The sequence below is a fragment of the Mustela lutreola genome, chromosome 6, assembly GCF_030435805.1.
Source record: "Mustela lutreola isolate mMusLut2 chromosome 6, mMusLut2.pri, whole genome shotgun sequence".
Taxonomy (NCBI): domain Eukaryota; kingdom Metazoa; phylum Chordata; class Mammalia; order Carnivora; family Mustelidae; genus Mustela; species Mustela lutreola.
The window spans coordinates 124,263,094-124,276,541 of record NC_081295.1 but is presented as its reverse complement, the minus strand read 5'-3'; positions in this window follow the sequence as shown (position 1 = coordinate 124,276,541).

Sequence of the window (13,448 nt, the reverse complement as noted above, 5' to 3'; positions counted from 1 at the left end):
TCTGCATTGAACCTAGGGGGATATTGGAGGGAAGTGCTTGCTTCTCTGTTTGTTATAGGCACTCATGAATGCAAGACCCCACTGTCTCAGAGAACTAGGTAATTGGAAGCCCATCCCTGCAATGGCAGCCTTAAAAGCTGAGGTGCTGGATATATTGTCCAAAGTCTTCATTCTGCAGAGACTAGCTGGGAATTCAGGGTTCCCTCTGATTGTAAGATGCTATGCTAGGTGTGGGGTTTATGGTGAGAATATGTCTCAGTCTTTCTTACCCATTTTGATGTGGTACTTTCTTAGTCGTCCAATGTATAGGAATTGCTCAACTAGTTTCTGGATACCTCTCACAGTAAATTATTCCATGTACATTAGTACATCTATAAGAGGACAAAAAGTCAAAAGCCTCCCATATTGTCATCTTGGTGATGTCACTTGGGAATAAAATAATCATCAAGCGTATATCTTTCTCCCCACATCTCTTCCCCATCATAACTCTTAATGCCTAGGAATGGGGTTCCAAAGTCAGGTGATATCAATTACAGCAAACAATGTTACATATTTTTCTTTACGTGCAGATTGCACCATGAAAATTTTTACTATTTTGATATATGTAGGGCTTGGACCATGAGTTGGGACTTTTCCTCCCTGCTCAAAAGCTTCCACCAGAAGTGTGGCTGGGGAGACCAGTAGTAACCCTTAGCGACAGGGAGTGAAAACTTCACTCAGTGGTGGTGTGTTGGTAAATGTTTAACAACCAACTCTTCATGGGGAAAAGCCCTAATATATGTAACATTTTCTGAGTCCCTGCATGACCCATTTCAAGCTACCAACAAGATGTCAATGAACAGGGATTTGTGAAGTGAGGCAGAGTAGCAAACCAATATATACCAATAGATAGTAAACAAATTCTAAAGTGGTAAGTTTTCGTTTTAATTTACTTTTACCTTATTTTTAATTTATTTAAACTGTAAGCTTATTTAATTTAATTTTTAGGGTAGTTTCAGGATCACAGCAAAATTGAGCAGAAAGTACAGAGTTCCCATATGCCCCCTGCCTCCAACACAAACTTCCTAGAACTTAATTTTTAACAATGCCTGTATTTAACAACATATATATATATATATGTATATATATATATATATATATCAGCTATATATAGCAATCAGCTCATGAAATATAGCCATGTGTATGTGTGTGTATACACACACACACACACACACACACACTGAGCCACCCAGGCGCCACCCCCCCTTTTTAAAGATTTTATAGAAACCTAATTTCTTACTGAGACCCTATACATCTGATCTTTAACTGTCCCCTCTCCCATTTATGTTTTGGAGCCCAGGAATTCTCCCAGGTAATATTTCAAGATAAAGTGTTCTTTTCTGTCTTCTGGGTCCTTTGACCTCCTGATATCAGGTAGCTGAATTACTGGTTTATCATAAAGAACAACATATAGCCCACAGAAATTCTAAGGGAAATGGAGTCCCCTGCATTAGGTAGCATGTCCCCAAATTCTTATTTCTTTTCTAGAGGCAATGATGATTATATTTTTTGCCATTTCTATGAAATTCATTGCAGAGTCCACTCCTCAGACCACAATGTTGATGCCACCTTTCTCTTAAAGCAAAACCATTTTCATCTCTCCCAGCCATGGGCCTGATCAGGGGGCTGGGACTGAATCTCATTTCCCTGGGCATCCTGGATTAAATAAGCTGATGGATGCATGCTTTGTAATGAACCAGAAGAACATAGTTTTAATTCATCCTCAAGTCCAAAGGTTGTACTGATTATTAAGGTTAGGCAGCATTTGTGGAGCATCCAAAGGCAATGCAAGTGATAATATTTCCCCCACAAATGGTGCCTAATTTCAAATTGTTAACCTTAATAATCCCTGAAGATGCCCACTGCCAGGGTGACCTAAATGCAATTAGTCCAAGAGAGAAATAAGTTAGCCTCCTTTTGAGCCCAGCTGATGGGTTTAGCTGACTCCCATCCCTCTTGGAATTCAAAGATTTTTAAGTCTTAATCATTATAGACTACTTTAGCTCACATATAACCTCTTTATCTTTATTGTCAAATGAAATTTTAAAAAGAAAGGTGGGGGAAATTTTGAAGAAAATGTCTAGGTTGAATGAAGATGAGGATTTTAGATGTCCCCCAACCCCGCCACCGATCTTGCACTGCTCCTGGCCTCCCTAACTGGAGTCTCTTCCTCCTCCCACAGGGCCCTGAGACTGACTCCAACACTTCCTTTCCCTCTTACATTCCACTGTTAGAATAGGAGCTAGCCATCAGGGAGATGCAAATCAAAACCACATTGAGATACCACCTTACACCAGTTAGAATGGCCAAAATTAACAACACAGTAAACAATGTATATTGGAGAGGATGTGGAGAAAGGGGAACCCTCTTACACTGTTGGTGGGAATGCAAGTTGGTGCAGCCACTTTGGAAAACAGTGTGGAGATTCCTTAAGAAATTAAAAATAGGGTGCCTGGGTGGCTCAGTTGTTTAATCTTCTGCCTTTGGCTCAGGTCATGATCCTAGAATCCCAGGTTCGAGTCCCACATCGGGCTCCCTGGTCCGCAGGGAGTCTGCTTCTCCTACTGACCTCTCTCCTCTCATGCTCTCTCTCTCAAATAAATAAATAAAATATTTTTAAAACTCTGAAAAAAAGAAAAGAAATGAAAAATAGAGCTTCCCCATGACCCTGCAATTGCACTCCTGGGTATTTACCCCAAAGATACAGATGTCGTGAAAAGAAGGGCCATCTGTACCCCAATGTTTATAGCAGCAATGGCCACTGTCGCCAAACTGTGGAAAGAACCAAGATGCCCTTCAACGGACGAATGGATAAGGAAAATGTGGTCCATATACACTATGGAGTATTATGCCTCCATCAGAAAGGACAAATACCCAAGTTTTGTATAAACATGGACGGGACTGGAAGAGATTATGCTGAGTGAAATAAGTCAAGCAGAAAGAGTCAATTATCATATGGTTTCACTTATTTGTGGAGCATAAGTAATAACATGGAGGATATGGGGAGATGGAGAGGAGAAGGGAGTTGGGGGAAATTGGAGGGGGAGATGAACCATGAGACACTGTGGACTCTGAAAAACAATCTGAGGTTTTGGAGGAGGGGCGGGTGGGAAGTTGGGTGAGCCTGGTGGTGGATATTAAGGAGGGCACATATTGCATGGAGCACTGGGTGTGGTGCATAAACAATGAATTCTGGAATGCTGAAAAGAAATTTTAATAAATAAATAAGCAAAAGATAAATGTTATGCCCGAATAATGGGTCCGTGATTAAAGGAGCGAGACTGATACAAAGCGAAGGTCAAGCAAAGCTTTATTTTGTGCCAAGCATCAAGAATCAGACCCACCGTCAAACAGACTGGTTGGGGCTGCCTCTTACAGAGAGGACGACCCCTCCCTGCTTTCCAGACTAACTTTTATAGAGCAAAGGCCATGTGATTGGGCCTGGCCACACACAGGTGGCTAATTGAATTACAATTCACCCCAGAGTAGCCATAGAAACTAACCGGTCACCTTGGTAGCTAGGAGAGAGTATGCACCCCCACTGATGGGATGTCTCCATCTGGACTGACCCACCATTGTATTTGAGCTTTGTTTTTTACCTGAGGCTGGTTCCCGGGATTTGTTTTAAGTCCCCTGGGGGAAGGGGAGCAGGGACTGTTTAAGGGTTAAACAATGAAGTTATTGTTTAACCTCAAAGGAAACCTCTGACTAAAATATAAAAATATAAAATAGGTCCTTACAGTAAAAACATCACAAAGTAATAAAGATAAATAAAACTTAAAAAAAAAAAGAAAAAAAAAGAATAGGAGCTACCACTGAAATGCAAACTACCACTTCTGCCCAAGGCAGAGTCACTACTGGGACGTACAGAACTACCTCTGTCTTGGTTACCACCAACCATAGTACAAAGTCTATTATTTCTGTTTCAGAGAAAATCAACACTGGAAGAGAAACGACCTTGACTGACCTAGATGCCACTGCCACTGAAGCAGGCATTAGCACTTCTGTGCAAGGTAAAGCACTACTGGGACAGATACATCTACTCTTGTCTCGGGTACTGCTATCACTAGAGTAAGGCACCACCTCCTCCTTCCAAGCATCACCCACTAAGGAAATAGGCACAACCTCTGAAGGAGCAGGAGGCTGGCTGAGGACAAAGCAAAAGCTGGCGCCTTGCACCCCCCCCTTCACCCGCTCCCCTCCATATGCACCCCTGACTGCCATAAAATGATAAATAGTTAACTTGCAGAGATCACAGTCCTGCAAGGTAGGAGTCTCCCTTGGTTTGCAAATGTCCTTGAGATTTACAACAGAGAAGTTACCTTATCAATAGCCCTAATGTCACCCTCCCCTCCATGAAAAACGGAAGGAGGTGGAGGTAGAAGGAAAAGTAAATAAAGTTAAATTTCTTCTAAACCTAAATCTTATTAACAAGGATGCTTGATAGCAGGAATGTAACATTCCACCAGGAGACTCCCAATTGTCTTTACTTGATAGTAACCAGGCCTTCAATATCCTTTTTTTTTTTTTTTTTTAAAGATCCCATTTATTTATTTGACAGAGAGAAATCACAAGTAGGCAGAGAGGCAGGCAGAGAGAGAGAGAGAGGAGGAAGCAGGCTCCCTGCTGAGCAGAGAGCCCGATGCGGGACTCGATCCCAGGACCCTGAGATCATGACCTGAGCCGAAGGCAGCGGCCTAACCACTGAGCCACCCAGGCGCCCCGGCCTTCAATATCCTGATAGTGCTTTTTTCCGCATGCGTGGGCTAACCGGCCAGTTCTGCTTCTGTAAGATTGCTTTGTCCACTTTCGCGCGGGGTCCCCTGACCCAATTCACTGACGCCAAGTATGCCTGTTCAAACTGTCAATCAATCAGCTCAGCCCCACCCGAAACTTGTTTGTACCTGTCTATTAAAAACCCTGCACCAACCCAGCTCTGGACCTCTTGGCGTTATCGGCAACGAGCAGTGCAGAGGTCCAGGTTCGAACCTGCAATAAATGACCCTTGCTGATTGGCTTTGACTCACGTCGCTGGTGGTCTTTTAAGGTGGGGGTAATACTCTATTGTCATTTCACCTCTACTGCTCAAATTCATCCTTCACTGAAATACCATTAACTATCTCCATCTCAGTCATCATCAGTCCTAGAAGAGACGGACACTCCTATTTCAGGTAAGACCAGCACTAACACAAAAATGATCACCTCTGACCAAGACACAACCACCACAATAACAAGTATAACTTCTTCCCAAGGCATGAGAACTCAAGCATCAAAAGTACCTACCCTCATCCAGGCACCACCATCACTGGAAAAGGAACAACCACCTCTGCTCAAGGACAAGCAACCATCAAGACAGGTATAGCAACTTCTGCTCAAGATGCAGTCACCCTTGGAATAGGCACAACCATCTTACACAGTCCCAAGTACAACCACCATGAGAACTGGCACAGCTTTCACCCAAGGCACACCCAACTGTTCATCAGGCACATCATCCTTATCCCATATACCATTGATGAAGTTCTAGAACCTAGGTGAGGTTTGGTGGGCTGAGGTCCGGAGCCGATGACCAAGAAAGAATTCTTGAGACAACTTTGGTGCAAAATGGTGGTTTATTAAAGCACAGGGACAGGACCCGTGGGCAGGAAGAGCTGCTGCTGCCCCGGGTTGTGAGGGGTGGTTGGTTATATACGCAGGAGTTGGGTAGGTGAGGACAAAGGGGTATTCAGAAGGGCTATTGGGGCAAAGAATACTATCAGGATATTGAAGGCTTAGTTACTATCAAGTAAAGACAATTGAGAGTCTCCTGGTGGAATGTTACATTCCTGCCATCAAGCATCCTTGTTAATGAGATTTAGGTTTAGAAGAAATTTAACTTTACTTACTTTTCCTTCTACCTCCACCTCCTTCGGTTTTTATGGAGGGGAGGGTGACATTAGGCTTGAGAAACTGAGTTCTGTGTTTTTGGAATTTGGGCTATTGATAAGGTAACTTCTTTGTTTGTAAATTTCAAGGACATTTGCAAACCAAGGGAGACTCCTGTCTTGTAGGATTGTGATCTTAGCAAGTTAACTATTTATCATTTTATGGCAGTCAGGGGTGCCTGAGGAATGCTACACCTATGGAGGGGAGCGGATGGAAGGGGGGGGGTGCAAGGCGCCAGCTCTTGCTTTGTCCTCAGCCAGCCTCCTGCTCCCTCATCATTCCCCCCTGAACAATTTTGACCCTTAAATTTTTAAGGTGGTTGAAGGTGGAAGGTCTCATCTTCTGTAACTTCTTCATGCTGAATAGGGGCGTAGAGCTGTCCCTACCTGCTCGGGTCAATATTGATCAGGGTAGGAACGTATAGGGGAGTTACGAAAGGTGGAGGTAGCTGAATCCAGCGCTGACAGTGAGGAGGCGTCCTCGCGCGCGACAAGGATCTTCTGTCGTGGTGAAGTCATTGCAGCAATGGAGTCTCGGCACCAAGTAGAGAAACATGGAACAAAGCAACATATTAAGATTAATAAGGCGATAAGAATAAGAAGCCCGAAAAGGAGATTTGGCCATAGTCCTCCTTCAAATTAGGAACTTAACCATTTACTGAGAGAGAGAGGGATCTTGTAGGGCCTTAATTTGGGTGTTCATATCCTTTATTATTCCTGTGACATTTTTGTGATAGTCTGGGATGTATACGCAACATTCTGTCTTGATAATTGCACATGTGCCACCCTGGGCTGCTGTCAGGACATCCAAGGCCATCCTATTTTGTAGGACTGCCTTGCATATCTGTGACACTTCGGTATTAAGCTGGGAGATGCCATTTAGTGGATCATTGAGTGCCTTTGTAGTATATTTATTAAGGGCTTCTACATGCCACATGACATCCTCTAGTCCCGCAGATGGAACAAAAATGGATGCTAAGTGATTATACCATTTAAAAACAGATCGTGTCCATCTTTGTTTCAAGTTGGGGAGATTAGCTGGAGTTGTAATGGTTTTAGTAATGCGCCCATGAATCCAGGCAAATCCTAAGGTACAGCGACCTATCTACCCTGGAGGAAGCCAGGGCCACAGGTTGGTTCCACATATCCAGTGGGTTCCATTTGGAGCTGGCCATCTGATGCCAGGTCACCTTGCCCAGTCAGTAGCAAACCAGTCAGTAGCCTGGAGTACTATTACTTGGGAACACATTTCCAGTGAGCCATCCTAGACATCGTGTGTTATTTGCCCAAGTACCACTCGTATGATTCCTTTGTTCCCAGCATAAAACTGCCTTTTAACTGAGCTGTCCAATCGTGGGTGTGAACCACAAATATGTATCCCGGATCTGATATATGCCATCTTCAGTATAGCGATAAGGAGGGTTTTGTAACTTAGGCCCATATTTGATTGGGGAGTTATGGCTTGATAGCAATCCCCTTTCCTTCCAAATAGCTCCATGGGCATGTAGTACCAGGAAAGCATATTTGGAGTCAGTATAAATGTTAATTCTTAGGCTTTGGCAATTGCAAAGTGCTAGTGAGCACTATGGCACACCTAGCTTTTCTTATTTTTTTCTATGAAAACTACTGTCATCAGAAAACCAACTGTCATTCATATTTTTAACAGGGGCATCTTAAATCTGGCCAGATAGAGTAAGCAAGATCAATAACCTTTTTTGCTCTATAGAGAAAGAAGTACAGTGGTCAGGTTCAGGCATACAGGTAACTAGGTTTAAAGTTTGACAAGTTTTATTTCTGGCATATCTGTTAATGTAGCCCAGTATTTAATAAGTTGGCCTCCATCATCCATTGGTGGCCTTTGGCTTCTAAGACAAATCTGGACCTGATGTGACATCATTACAGTCAAGGACTGTCCCATAGTGAGCTTTGAGGCTCTTTTATAGGAGGGCTGTTCCATGCTTAGCTAAAGCATCTGTATGCAATTGCACCTCAACAGAGGTGGCCTCGAGGGTAAATATGACTAAGGGAAGAAACCAATAAGAAGACCTTTGAGTGGTCCAGCCTTAACAATATTCTGATTACAGAGGATCAATGTCAAGTGGGAGAAAACTTGTCAAGAGATAAGGGGAACCCCCCATGAATCATCCAATCTACTCATAAAGAAAGTGGGGTCATCCATTATCTCCACAAGTGCATAGTTAATCCTATGGAGTGCGATAGGTTGGCTTTTAGGCAATTACATTATTCCAGTTGTTTAATCATGTGCTGTGGGGTCTGCTAATATCCCCACAAAATAATAAGATCGACTAAAGAAGCTATTGTGCAACTTCTCTGAAGTTTACCTCAAATTGTTTAGCTTAGGTAAACAAACATTTAAAGACAATCAAATCTAGAATTTAACATCCATGAAGGTGTGTTACCGAAACATAAGTTTTCTCTCTAAAGTAACCCTCATTTCCAGAGATAGCCAAATCAGGACTAATTCACTTGTGAAACAAGTCCAGTTTTAACAAACTTGGCCCATTATTTACATAAGCTCAGCAAGAACAGTGACTGTGATCAATAGATCTTTTAGAATCTGCTTTGCTGGAACTTTGTATAAGGAATCTCTAGGTTGAACTTTTAGTAGCCTCTCCGGGCCAGAAGCCAAGCCCTGTACTTGCCATCAGGCATGCCTGCAATACCTTTGGGTGAATTCCTCCTCCCAAGACTGCACCTACCAAGGAGTGACATTCTTTACTCACCTGGTGAGGCTGCTGGGAACTCTGTAAGCAAGGTATCAGGCCAACAGTCCCAAGGGGCTTTATGGCTCCAGGTTTCATAAAGTCAACCTTAGTTCCTTTAAACTGTCTCGTCATATCTGAGTCTTTTCAAATATGACATCCCAGTCAAAGCCTTGGTAAAATAACCCGTGTTTCCAATTCTTTCCTGTTACAAGGAGAACAGATTCTTATTGGACTTATGCAAATGACTGATTGCCATGGAAGAAAGAATACTTACTAAGACCTTTTGGTTTCAGAGGGTTCAGATAGAGAGAAAAGGTGAATGCTTTGAGCACGTTTACAAATGAGCACTTTTACATCTCTATAAGTTACAGATAACTAGGAGGGAGTATCCCTAGTCTGTAAGAGCAAACAGTAGAGAGAACCAGCAATGTTTAAAGTAAGACAAAACATTAAGAGACACAACACTATAATCTTTTAGTTCATTTAGTCCCATGTTACTAATTCTGGTGAATGCGGCTTTAGTCAGTTCTGGAAATTCTTACCCATTTCAGTTTTAGGATTTCAAGTATATCAAATATCTGTATTTGTCCTGAAAGTCCTTCATAGGAATATCCTTGAAGATAAAACTCATTTTACCAGAGAATTAAAACAATTATAAATGACAAAAACTCAGAATGGATATGGTTAGAGCTAAAGAGACATGGGAGTTTACAATTTAGCTGCAAGGAAATCAGGTTATTTCTGTGATACATAACATTTCCATAATTACAGTACCAAGCGGTGATCTCTCAAAACGTTAAAACTTTAGGAAGTGCGTAGAATCTCTAGAATAGTTATAGCATTTTCCCAAATGTAATCCAAGGTTTATCATTGGTTCAGTAGTACTTCATGAGCAACTTCACATACCAAGGAAAAGCCTGAGTTAAAGAGATTTACGATTTAAATCTTGTCAACATTTGCTAAAATCTTAGAAAGTTTTAAAGCACATGCCTAAATATAATTAGGGATGTTAAACACCTGATAAAACAAAACATAGAAACTGTTTTTTCTGGGCAGGCAAAGAGAAAACCATTTACATTTTCTTAACAGCAGATCAATTGATCTAAGAAAACATTGTCCTTTTGAACAGAGAATTTCAGTCTTGTACCAATGTACCTTTAAAACCCACTCATTTCAATCTTAATCCATTCTTGACCAGAGCTAAAATTCCTTTTCTGAAGATTTCCCTTCACAAACCTTCTACAACTTTCCTTTGCATTCAGGTTTTGTCCCAAGCCATTTCCTTCTAAACAACCATCTCTTCTAGGACAAAATTACCTTCCTTTACCTTCAACAAAATGTATTCCCATTCCTTAAATCTTTCTTACATATCTCCTACTTTCCTACATACAGAGTTTCCCTTTATTTCCATCAGTCTTAGTTACACTAAGCAGAACTTTGTATTCTTAGAAACACCTTTAGTTATTAACCAATTGTGAACTGCTACAACAGAATTCTTCAGGTGGCAATTTATGAATCAGTTAAGTGGAAAACAAATTTACCAACAGATTTAAATACTCTTAGTTTCTTTGCAGTAAGAAGTCAAAAGCACAAACCTACATCCAGTAATTAACGACTTAGCATTTTATCCTGTTTGGTTAGGACCTAGATGTCCACAATTTAATTCCATTTGTCATCCAAGCAAAACTTTAAAAAACTTTCAGGTTACCAAAGACTTTGAAAGTTACTTCAGCAATTACCCATTAGAACTTTGAGATAGACAATTAACCACCAGTTTAGTCATTTCTTTGCTAACAAATTTTAATAACACAAGCTTATCTGACCTTCAGTAAACTTTGATAGAATAAAAGTTTCACATTTACTGCTGTAACTTCAAAGACACGTCTTATCTTAATTAAACCAACAAACTTAACTTAGTTCCAATACTGATTTACGTTCCACCTGGGCCCACTCCAATTTGAATGTTTACCTGAGACATGCGTGGGAAGATCTGGAGTGGGTGTGTTAGGTCCAGGGGGTACTCTTCTTGCTCCTTCACAGTGAAGAGAGAAGGAGCCGTGGTGCATGATCTAGAAGCTAGTCATGCAGGCTGCACGCACCTTGGTGCAGAAACAGAAGGGGAAAACAGAGGAAACAAAGTGCTGCCAGGAGGCAGAGAAGGGATTCCCAGTTTCAGAGCTCATAAGGCCCAACAGAGGAGCAGACACCATGCTTTCCCATCAGCAAGTGGGGAGGGGTTAGGCAGTCCAAGTCAGGCCAGAGAACACAAGGAAACTTCCCCGAAACAAAGAGAGTTTCGGCAGCTGCTTGGGAATATTCCTTATAGTCTCTGTCTCGAGTTAGACCAACCCCAGTTGGCTCCAGTTATAGCCATTAACACGGGACGTGAGTGAGGGAGAAGCCCCCACATCTATTAAGAGAAACAAAGAAATAAAGCCAGAGTCCCCTTTGCTAGGGATGTCCCAGCAACCTGGGTTTACTAGAAGAAGGCTTATTTACGTAATTATCATCGAATATGTCAGGAGAAAGTTTACTAGCTGACTCATTTGGGCAAACACATTCCGCAAAAGCCCCTTAGTCTGGGGTCCTGGTGTAGAGCAATGAAGGCCTAGGTATGAGCAGTGAAGGTATCCTAGGTCCATTTGCCCTGCTTCCTGCAGAGGAGATCTAACTGATAGATCCCACTGAGGCCATGCAGTGTTACAGGAGCTCAGTCCTTTCCTAAGTTTTGCAATCCAAATTATTTCCAGTGGGTTAAAAGGCACCCCAAGGTAGAGTCCTTGGGAACTGAGGAAGCCTACTGAGGCCATGCTTCCAGAAAAGTAAAGAAGGTCCATTACCAAATCCCCCCTGACTCCTGGGTAGCGTCCCACGCAGGATATGTCAGAGGTTCCTGTGTGTCAAAAGCGACCAGAGGCGTCCCTCAAGATATCGCTATTGATCACCATCCTGCCTTCCCTAGAAGGCATTCCTGCCCTAAGAGGCCCTGGAGGGGTGCCGGCGTCCCTCCACTTCCCCATCGCATCCTAGGCTGCTGATGGGTGCCTGGTGAATGGACCAAAATGCTGTGCCATGCCATGCTCATTGTCTGTCCTTAAGACTGGATAGTGTTTTGCCATATTAACCCATGGAAATGCTAGAGAAGTTTTGGCAAGGGGAAATTACTCAATTTCATAGCTTTAGGCGGTTTGCAGAAGACACTGCCAAGAAACAGTAAAGACTGAAATCCATCATGGTCTAAGCGACATTCCAACACATGTGGTCCGTACAGCCAACTTCCCTAGGAAACGGTCCCCGGTTGCGTTTTAATTCAATCAGGTACTGGTTTCGGCTGGCTCCCAGTGGAGGTCCCGCGGCCAGAAGTGGCTAGACCGGGCATGTGGAGGGGATCACATTAGATCATTCAGGAGGAAACCTCACACGGGAGTCTTAAGATTGGCAGCCGTCCTGGTGACTTAGGTGGCTGTCCCGTGCCCAAGAGAGACAACTTTCTATAAGAACAGGAATAAAGAGAGGCCATCAAGTTTCTGGTGAAGGACCCCAGGTCAGAACTATACTATAGCCTATAAGTTTTAACATTCTTTTATTTATTTATTTTTAAAGATTTTATTTATTTATTTGACAGAGAGAGATCACGAGTAGGCAGAGAGGCAGGCAGAGAGAGAGAGAGAGAGGAGGAAGCAGGCTCCTGCTGAGCAGAGAGCCTGATGCGGGACTCGATCCCAGGACCCCGAGATCATGACCTGAGCCGAAGGCAGCGGCTTAACCCACTGAGCCACCCAGGCGCCCTTAACATTCTTTTAATAACCAGCTTATGCTAACTAAAAAACTGTGGCCAGCTGACCATAGATAAGGGAGTCAGCAAGCAGCATAACAGGATAACGAATAGCAAAAATCTGTGTTTAACCCAGCTGTTTCTGGCTTCTGTATAATAATGCTTCTAATGATTTGCTAAGAAATGAAAAATTGCTTAAACCCTCGTTCGCTGTGTAATCAAATAAAGTTATACCCTTCCCCTGTTAAGAATTTCCCCTACTACTAAGTAAAATTGATAAGGGTTGCCTCCCGTACCAAGGCCGGAGACGTACGGTTCAGCACGTACGCTAGCTGGAGACGTGCGGTTCAGCACATAAACAGATAAAGGTTAGAAACGTGCAATTCAACACGTACCCTCTACTGTACACTACCTGAACGGTGACTGGCCAGAATGTATGGTTGGTTTTAAAGGATTGGCTACCTATGTGTAGGCCTTCCTGTAATGCTTTGAAATTACTGGCTAGAAAAGTGAGGGCTCTGATGTAATGGACTGTAAAATTCTATATTAAGGCATTCCTGAAACAGATCGGGGCTCTCAGGCACTGACCCATCCTGGTCAAGTGTCCCTGGGAGTCCGAGCATGCCCGAATAAAATCCTCTTGCTTATTGCATCCAGTGGTCTGTGAGTGCGTCCTTGGGTGCGGGTCCTCTAGGGTCTTTCACTGGGTCTTATTGCCATTCTGGCCAGGGTACTAGCTTACAGCCAAAAGGCAGACGCTCTCCTCCCCGTGGAGTAGCCACGGGCTAGAGGATTACAGCCTGAGCAATTGACATGCAAGTGTTCCAATAAGACCATACTCCTTGAAAAAGCCCCTGAAATCAGAGTAAATGGAGAGAGAGTACTCACCAATTTTGCACCGAAGCTCAGAGTCCAAATGTAAAGACTCACAGCCCCACGTTCGGGCGCCATATGATGAAGTTCTAGAACCTAGGTGAGGTTTGGTGG